Source organism: Cibotium barometz, chromosome 22 (genome assembly GCF_041138505.1).
Source record: "Cibotium barometz isolate CiBa-2024 chromosome 22, ASM4113850v1, whole genome shotgun sequence".
Taxonomy (NCBI): domain Eukaryota; kingdom Viridiplantae; phylum Streptophyta; class Polypodiopsida; order Cyatheales; family Cibotiaceae; genus Cibotium; species Cibotium barometz.
This window is the reverse complement of record NC_141067.1, coordinates 5,960,073-5,970,799: the sequence shown is the minus strand read 5'-3', so window position 1 is coordinate 5,970,799 and position 10,727 is coordinate 5,960,073.

Here is a 10,727-nt window from a genome sequence, read left to right as displayed (position 1 = left end):
TTAGAGAGAGCATTGTTTTGGACCTCCTTGCCAAGAACTTATGTGGCCTCAACATTGGGTTGATGTAGAGGAGAAATTCAATATCGAGATTAGCTTCCTTTCTATGCTTCAAATCTAAATTTAGTCTTGATTACCAAGAAACTCAATTTAGTAAAGGAATATAGCATTAGAGGATAGAGTCATCATTCCTTATATTAATACTTGTCTAGGTTAAACCATCTAAGTTTGTATCTTCCTTATCAAAAATTCACAATTATGGGACAATTGTAGACAATGGTACTCATACTACTTGAAGTTATATGTGAGCTAGTACTGTGTTCTAATGGTTTAATCTATAGAGTGCTTAGGGACTATATACTCCCAAATAGGATAGTTATTCTTAGGGAAGACGTTAAATTTATCTGAGCTGACTCCATGTTGTATATTAATAATATTGATATTTATATATGATGTTTTTTCTGATTATCTTCATTGTTTTTAAATTATTCTGATTAAGATAACTCAAAAATGAAAATATGAGAATGGCATGGCAGTTAACCCGACCTTACTTGTCCAATATACCGAGGTTGTCTTGAGAAGATGAATGATAGCATTTGCATTTGAATATCTTCTATCTTCTCAAAATTGACATGAAAGGCCGTTGCAGTTTGAATTTGAATTTGAAATTTTGGATTTGAATTTGAATTTCAAAGTGGAGGGAAGTGAGTGAGAGACATCTAAGACCCCCTCTTGCTAGGTGGGTGGGATAGGGCTAAAGTTAGACTGTATCTCTAAATTAGTGGATTTCAACTAATTTAAAGGCTCTCTAGCTTAACTAAAGATTAATTCTCTTAATTCCATTGTTAATCACTCCTTAATGCTCTTGTTTGCCCTCAAATTACTCCTAATTGGTAAGGAGTTTAGCATGGAGATTTGATAGGTGGATTAGCAATGTTTATGCTAATCCAAACATATGATTATCCCAAAATAATTTCACTAATTAGGTCACTAATTAATCCACTCAGAAGAGAAAAAATTAGACAAAAGAAACCAAAGTAGTGTTAATTCTTGCTAATTAAGGCCTAATTGGAGTGAACTAAGCATAGATTTTGAGTTAAGGCAAGTGTTAGAACACTAATGGCACTACAATTAGTCTAATTACAAGCAATTAGGCTCAAATTTTTAGCTTTTTACTCTCTTTAAGTCCGCTAATCACATTAACTAGTAAATAGATTAGTGATAATTAGTAAAAATTAAGAGATAGTTTATGGTTTTTTTGTTTGATTAGTGTTATATCTAGTAATGCTAACCTACCTATGTAAAGGAATTAAGCAAGAAAAATAAGATTAAGATAAAAATTAATAAAAAGCGTCTAGGTTTAAGCAAAAACCCTCTTGATTAGGCTCTCTAATCACCCAAATCACAAGTTTTTTTAACTCAAACAAGTGATAATCCTACTCTAAACACAAAGTTATACATGAATCTTAACAAAAACATCAAAAAAATAAAAAAACATCAAAATACAACAAAAAAACAAAAAACCGCATGCCAAAGAGCCTACCTGGCACCGGGCTATGGGGGCTCCGTTGGATTTAAATCAAAGATAATGTAGACAAGTAGTGGATGGTGCTCTCCGGCAGCAGCAGTGCCAAAAATGTTAAGGATACCCTACCCTGACCGTGTCGTGTGGAAAGTTGCCCATCCACCGTCGAGCTTCACCATGGCTCAAGAGCTCCACCGTAGCTCATCACCACCGTCCTCCCGCACTTGTCGTCACACCGAGGCGGTTGCTCTAATCAAACCAGTGATGCAAGCTCTCTTGCAAAGATCGTGTAGGATCTCCACCGAGGGAAGAGGATCACGTTGGTTAGCCTAATTGAGAGAGAGAGAGAGAGAGAGAGAGAGAGAGAGAGAGAGAGAGAGAGAGAGAAGCAAGAGGGAACAAGTGATTAGCACTAATCACTCCCTAACCCTAACCCTAACCCTAAGCACACCACACATGCTAGATTAGAGTTGCAAGAGAGAGAGGGAGAGAGAGAACACTCCACTTCTATTGCACAAATGGGAGAGTAAGTTATAAATAAGAGAAATTGGCTTCTATAGTTCCAAGCCTTTTCCCACTAGGCCGCCCAAGAGTAAGTGACCCGGGGCGCCCAAAACATAGTTACGAGGCTTTTCTCTATGGTTTGGCCAAGTGACCAAGATCCTCTTGTCTGTCCTTTGAAGCTCAATACTTGGGAGCATCTTTAGGCCGTTTCTCTCATCAAATAACGGGATTTACAATATAGCATGGGTGGCCATTACATAAGTGTGTGGACATAGTTATCATAGGAATGTGTTAACCAATATGTGGTTAACAGTTCAAATATAAATTTAGCTATGATTATTGAGAAACTCAATTTAGTAAAGGAATATATCATTAGAGAGTAGACTCATTATTCCTTAGATGAATACTTGTCTAGGTTAAATCATCTAAGTTTGTATCTTCCTTATCAATATAATTATGGAACAGTTGTGGACAATGGTACTCATGCTGTTTGAAGTTATATGCAAGCCAGTACTTTGTTCTAATGGTTCATGTGCTACCATTAGGTAGGCATGCTCAGAGGTAATATCTTTGTAGCCACAGTTCGCTATGCGTTTGGAATAATAAGTAGACTCTACATATATGCATCTACCAAGACATCTTGTAACTCATAGACACATTTTTAGGGCTCTTCGATTCTTTATCCTCGATACTCAACTCCAAATTTTAATACCTATAGACCACATCATAGACTCATTGAGCGAGAATAAGAGTACTTAGCCCAAGATATATTTAAGAAAATAAATAGATAATGTTATACAAAAATAAGATTAAAATATAAATGATTTTTTCTCTTTTATTGAGTATCGACCTCAATTTCAGAAAGTTAAATGTATACTTATATGACACAATAATGGCCTAGCATCAAAAATACATTGATTGCGTGTGAGTACCAAACCGTTAATGTTGCTTTTTAATATATAATGAATAATAAGAAAGAAAAGGATCGTTGCATAAGTAACCTTGAGTATAGAGAGTATTATTCTCGACCTCCTTGCCAGGAACTTCTTATGTGGCCTCAACATTGGGTTGATGTAGAGGAGAGATTCAATATCTAGATTAGCTTGGATTTGCTTCCTTTCTATGCTTCAAATCTAAATTTAGCTTGGATTTGCTTCCTTTCTATGTAGAGGAGAGATTCAATATCTAGATTAGCTTGTATTTGCTTCCTTTCTAGCTTGTATTTGCTTCCTTTCTATGCTTCAAATCTAAATTTAGTCGTAATTATTGAGAAACTCAATTTAGTAAAGGAATATAGCATTAGAGGGTAGACTCATTATTCTTTAGATGAATACTTGTCTAGGTTAAATCATCTAAGTTTGTATCTTCCTTATAAAAAATTCATAATTATGGGACAGTTGTAGACAATGGTACTCATGCTACTTGAAGTTATATGCGAGCTAGTACTGTGTTCTAATGGTTTAATCTATAGGTTGCTTAGGAACTATATACTCTCAAATAGGATAGTTATTCTTAGGGAAGACATTCAATTTGTATGACCTGACTCTATGTTGTATATAAATAATTTTGATATTTATATGATGTTTTTTATGATTATCTTCATTGTTTTCAAATTATTTTGATTATGATAGCTTAAAAATGAAAATACCACAATTGCATGACAATTGACCCAACCTTACCTATCCAGTATACTGAGGTTGTCTCGAGAAGATGAATGATAGTATTTGCATTTGAATATCTTTCATCTTCTCAAAATTGACGTGAAAGGTTACCTTGATGTATCATTTTGAAGAGCTCTTCTTTCTCATGTGGCATGAACAAATATAACAATGGTGTGCCATAATGACACCTATTTTAGTGATGTTCATGCTTGCCGCCATCAGGTAGGCATGCTCAGAGGTAATATCTTTGTAGCCATGCTCAGAGGTAATATCTTTGTAGCCATGCACAAATATAACAATGGTGTGTCATAATGACACCTGTTTTAGTGATTTTCATGCTTTCTCCCATTAGGTAGGCATGCTCAGAGGTAATTTCTTTCTACATATATGCATCTATATGAAGACATCTTGTAGCTCAAAGTTACATTTTTAGGGCTCTTTGGTTCTTTATTCCCAAAACTCAACTCCAAATTTTAATAACTGTAGATGACATCATAGGACTCGTGCAAGAATAAGAGTACTTAATCCAAGTTATATTTGAGAAAATAAATAGATAATGTTGTACAAAAATAAGTTAAAATATAAATAAAGCTTTCTCATTTGTTGAGTATCGACCTCAATGTCAGAAAGTTACATGTATATTTATGTGACACAACAATGGCCCACCATCAAAAAATCATTGATTGCGTGAGAACCAAATCGTTAATGCTGCTTTTTAATTATGATGAATAAGAAAAGAATGGTTGTTTAAGTAACCTTGAGTTATAAGTAGACTCTACATATATGCATCTATACCAAGACATCTTGTAACTCATAGACATAGTTTAAGGGCTCTTCGGTTATTTATCTCCAAAACTCAACTCCAAATTTTATTCACTATAGACGACATTATAAGACTTGTCGTGCAAGAATAAGAGTACTTAACCCAAGATATCTTTAAGAAAATAAAGAGATAATGTCATACAAAAATAAGATTAAAATATAAATAAAGCTTTCTCCTTTGTTGAGTATCAATCTCAATTTGAGAATGTTAAATGTATAGTTACATGACACAATAATGGCCCAGCATCAAAAAATCATTGATCGCGATAGTACCAAACAGTTAATGTTGCTTTTTAATATATGATAATGATAATACAAGGATGGTTGCATAAGTAACCTTGAGTTTAGAGAGTATTATTTTGGACCTCCTTGTTGCGAGGAACTTCTTATGTGGCCTCAGTATTGGGTTGATGTAGAGGAGAAATTCAATATCGAGATTAGCTTGGATTTACTTCCTTTCTATGCTTCAAATCTAAATTTAGCCACCATGATTACCGAGAAACTCAATTTAGGAAAGGAATATAGCGTCAGAGAATAGAGTCATTATTCCTTAGATGAATACTTGTCTAGGTTAAACCATCTAAGTTTGTATCTTCCTTATCAAAAGTTCATAATTATGGGACAGTTGTAGACAATGGTACTCATGCTGCTTGAAGTTATATGTGAGCTAGTACTGTGTTCTAATGGTTTCATCTATAGATTTTTTAGGGATTATATACTCCCAATAGGATAGTTATTCTTAGGGAAGACGTTCAATTTGTATGAGTTGACTCCATGTTGTATATAAATGATTTTGATATTTATATATGATGTTTTTTCTGATCATCTTCATTGTTTGCAAATTATTTTGATTAAGATAACTTTAAAATGAAAATACCAGAATGGCACGACAGTTAACCCAACCTTAATTGTCTAGTATACCGAGGTTGTCTCTCGAGAAGATGAATGATAGCCTTTGCATTTGAATATCTTCTATCTCCTCAAAACTGACGTGAAAGGATTGCCTTAATGTATCATTTTGAAGAGTTCTTTCCGGTGTGGCATGAACAAAGATAACAGTGCTGTGTCATAATGACACCTACTTTAGTAATGTTCATGCTTACTTCCATGAAGCAAGCATGCTTAGACATAATATCTCTGTAGCCATTGTTTGCTATAGGTTTGCAATAATAAGTAGACTCTACATATGTGCATCCATACTAAGACATCTTGTAACTCATAGAGACATTTTTAGGGCTCTTCGATTCTTCATCCCTAAAACTCAACTCCAAATTTTAATAACTGTAGACAACATCATAGGACTCATTGTGTAGGAATAAGAGTACTTAACCCAAGATATATTTGAAAAAATAAAGAGATAATGTTGTACAAAAATCAGATTAAAATATAAATAAAGCTTACTCTTTTGTTGAATATCAACCTTAATTTTGAGAAAGTTAAATGTATACTTATATGACACAATAATGGCCCAGCATAAAAAATCATTGATTGTGTGAGTACCAAACCGTTAATGTTGCTTTTTAATATATGATGAATTATATGACAAGGATGGTTGCATAAGAAACAATTATTTTGGACATCCTTGCCAAGAACTTCTTATGTGGCCTCAACATTGGGTTGATGTAGAGGATAAATTCAATATCAAGATTAGCTTGGATTTTCTTCCTTTCTATGGTGCAAATCTAAATTTAGCTGTGATTACCAAGAAACTAAATTTAGTAAAGGAATATATCATTAGAGAATAGAGTCATTATTCCTTAGATGAATACCTGTCTAGGTTAAATCATCTATTTTTGTATCTTCCTTATCAGAATTTCATAATTATGGGATAGTTGTAGACAATGGTACTCATGCTGCTTGAAGTTATATGTAAGCTAATACTGTGTTCTAATGTTTTAATCTATATATTGCTTAGGGAATATACACTCCCAAATAGGATAGTTATTCTTAGGGAAGACATTCAATTTGTATGAACTGATTCCATGTTGTATATGAATAATTTTGATATTTATATATGATATTTTTTCTAATTATCTTCATTATTTTCAAATTATTTTGATTAAGATAACCTAAAAATGAAAATACTAGAACGGCATGGTAGGTAACCCGACCTTATTCGTCCATAGGATTTTTGGAGTCCATGATAGCAAAGACATGATCAAAGGTCTATGCACTCAAGCCTAACTTATTGATCCTAACCATGCCCATGGGTGAGTTTGAGATTAGTGGAGGTAGGAGTTGGTGATTCCCAACTCTCCCACTATCTTTTCGTAGCTATGTTGAATCCTACACCACCATATAGGATAGCTATGGATGTTTTGATTCCTAGTCTCAATTCCCCAGTCATGGATCATTCTAAGCTATCTCATAAATAGTCTTCCTAAAATCACATCATATTTCATAAGATTTTTGAAGTCCATGATAACAAAGACATGATCAAAGGTCTGTACACTTGAGCCTAACTCATTGATTGTAACCATGCCCATGGGTGAGGTTTAGATTAGCGGAGGTAGGAGTTGACGATTCCCAATTCTCCCACTATCTTTTTGTAGCTATGTTGAATCCTACACCACCATATAGGATAGCTATGGATGTTTCGTTTCCTAGTCTCAATTCCCCAGTAATGGATCATTCTAAGTTGTCTCATACATGGTCTTCCTAGATTCACATCATATTTCATAGGATTTTTGAAGTCTATGATAGCAAAAGACATGATCAAAGGTCTCTACACTCAAACCTAACTTATTGATCCTAACCATGCCCATGGGTGAGGTTGAGATTAGTGGAGGTAGGGTAGTAGTTGGTGATTCCCAATTCTCCCACTATCTTTTTGTAGCTATGCTGAATCCTACACCACCATATAGGATAGCTATGGATGTTTTGATTCCTAGTCTCAATTCCCTAGTCATGGATCATTCCTTGAGCTGGAATCACATCATATGTCATAGGATTTTTGAAGTCCATGATAGCAAAGACATGATCTCAAAGGTATAATTATACACTCGAGCCTAACTTATTGATGCTAACCATGACCATGGGTGAGGTTGAGATTAGTGGAGGTAGGAGTTGGTGATTTCCAATTCTCCCACTATCTTTTCATTAGTGAATCATGAGGTGATTGTCAGGCAATCGGAGAGGTGAATGATGAGGTGATCAAAGAGGTGGATTGTGATCAAAGAGGAGGTGGAATCATGAGGCGATTAGAGAGGCAGATCATGAGACAATTAAAGAGGTGAATTGTGAAGTGGGATCATGAAGTGAGATCATGAGGTGGGATGCATGAGGTCATGATGATCAAGATCATCTATGATCAAAGAGCTGAGATCGTGAGGTGGGAGTCACGGGGTCATGAGGCAATTAGAGACTATAAGATTATCTATGACTATGAGGTTATGAGGAGATCAGGGACAATGAGATTGTTTACAATCAAAGAGGCAATATTATGAAGTGGGATCATGAGGCATGAGGTCATGAAGCAATCAAAGAGGTGATCATGAAGTGGGAATATGAGGCAATAAAAGAGGTGAATCATGAGGTAAGGTGAGAGGTGAATCATGAGGTAAGGTGAGATCAAAGAGGTGGGGTTCTCTGGGTCACTTGGAAGAAAGCGTGAAAGCAGGAGGTTGGTGAGGTGGGATCATAAGGTGAGATCAAGAGATCATCAGAGATGTGGATAGTGAGGTGATCAAAGAGCTGGATTGTGAGGTGATCAAAGCGCTGGATAGTGAGGTGATCAAAGAGCTGGATTGTGAGGCGAGATTGTGAAGAGAGATCAGAGATGTGGATTGTGAGGCAATCAAAGAGCTGGATTGTGAGGCGAGATTGTGAAGAGAGATCAGAGATGTGGATTGTGAGGCAATCAAAGAGCTGGATTGTGAGGTGAGATTGTGAAGTGATCTCATGATCCACCTCTCCGATCATGAGATGATCAGAGAGGTGAATTGTGAAACGAGATTGTGAAGTGAGATCATGAAGTTATTAGCAAGATGGATTGTGAGGCGATCAAAGAGGTGGATTTTGAGACGATCAGAGAGGTGAATTGTGAGGAGGGTTCATGGAAGTGAGAAGGTGGGAGGGATGAGATCATGTGGTGAATCTAGGTTATGAGGTCAATCAACTGTGATCAGAGATTGCGATCATAGAGAGATGAGATTATCAGGTGGGAAGTGTGAGGCCATGAGGTGATCAGAGACTATGAGATCATTTACAATCAATGATGTGAGGTCATGAGGTAGGAGGAATTAGGTTATGAGGTGGGAGGCATGAGGTCATGAGATCAAAGATTGTGAGATTATCTATGATTAGAGAGGCGAGGTTATGAGGTGGAAGGTAGTCATGAGAGGTGATCAGAGACAATAAGATTATTTGCCAATTAGAGATGTGAGCATTTGAGAAAAAGAATATGCCACCAGCTCCACATGGTAGGGGGCCTATCCTATAATTCCGTATACACTCAAAGGACTTGGTTGCTAAGGTTTCATAAGCTGAAAGATCTCCCCCTTGTCTTCATCCCCCCACATTTTTGTGGATGCAGAGGATACGAGGTGAGCGGAGCAGGCCTCAGGTTGGTCAGAGATTCTTGCAACTCTTGCGTGTCTACTCTTTGCCCTCGATTGTCTGACCGAAGATTGGCATCAAAGCCAAGTGTTGCTTCTACTTGCGTGGGGGGCTCGGTGATGGCGTTGGCATCTTTGTTTGCCCTCTTGACTCATGTTGTGCAACATGTGTGTGAAACTCTATTGGTTGGCCAACCTAGTGGGGGCTAGTTTGTCGGATGCACAATTGGCTCGCAGGGCTATTTTGATGGAGCTCGCGTGCCGGATATGATTGGTTGATGGGCCTTGACGTTGAAGGGGTTGGGTCCCAAGGATATCTTTGCTGTTGAGGGAGGGTATCGGAGAAAAGGACACGCCACTAGCTCCACATAGTAGGGAGCCTATCCTATAACCCCATATATGCTCAAAAGAGTTGGTCACTAAGATTTCATAAGGTGAGAGATAGTCGTCTTTATCCCGCCACATTTTTGTGGGTGTAGGGGGATACAAGGTAGGGGGAGCATGTAACATGCCCATCTATATGTCCATTTAATAGATGAATTTATGTTCCCTTTCATAGTGTAAAAATCATCAATCTTAATAATTTAGCTATTTCCACTTGGAATCTTAAAATTAATTCAAAATCTACATGCGATTTTATCCTAATATAGGATTTTATAGCACTCAAAACGGACACCAAAATAAGCCTCTACGTAAATTTTTAGTTAAAGTACGATAAACTTTCGACCTTAATAAACGCATCTCTTAGTGTCCGATTGACAAATGGACTACACCCCTACGACTAGGGAGACACCCTGAACAATTTCATCGAAAAAAAATTCGCAATCCGTTCGGGTGAGCGAGCACACATATCGAGGCCAGTGCCCTAAAAAAGGGATCTTCACCCCAAAAAGATGCCATACACATACCGGGTGCCCGTACAATGGCCACATAAGGACCAAAGGCCGACTACCCTGGTTTGTGGTCCCACTGGTCGCCACGTGGACACCCATGTGACCACTGGCCCGGAACGTACATGTGTACCTCACCTTTGGCCTGCGTACAAACACCATCCCTTTCCCCATACTCATGCAACCACAGACCGATGTATTTTACCATACATCGTCCTTTGTACCCCGCTTTGCTCTCTCTTTACTCCTCTATGGTCGACACTCGACACTCTGAGCGGAGACTGTACCCAACAACCCTCTATAGCCCGTATCCGATAGCCCTCTGTAGCCCATCTCCCAACAACCCCTTTTCAACCCATCTCCAAGTAGGCTCCATAGAATTTCTTCCAACTCCCCCCTCCTCGGCCATGTGAATAGACTTAAAAGGGAACTCTCCATCTCCCCCCTCTAGTTTAGTTTCTAGCTTGCCCCCACCAACTTAAGGACACTCTACTTTCCCCCCCAATTGTGGAGACTTAAGTAAGCACACTTTGGCTCTTAGTGGTGGTTCCCACATGAGAGGTTTATGCTCATAAAGTGAGCAAACAAACTCCGAATCGCAATTCGACGGCCCTCTACAGCCCATCTCCAAGTAGGCTCTACAGAATTTCTTCTAGCCCTTCTCTTGTGTGGAGGGGGTGTCGACACTACACTGTTCTCTCCCCCCCCTCCCCCCCCCAACCCCCACCGTGTGAATAGACTTAAAAGGAACTCTCCATCTCCCCCCCTTTGA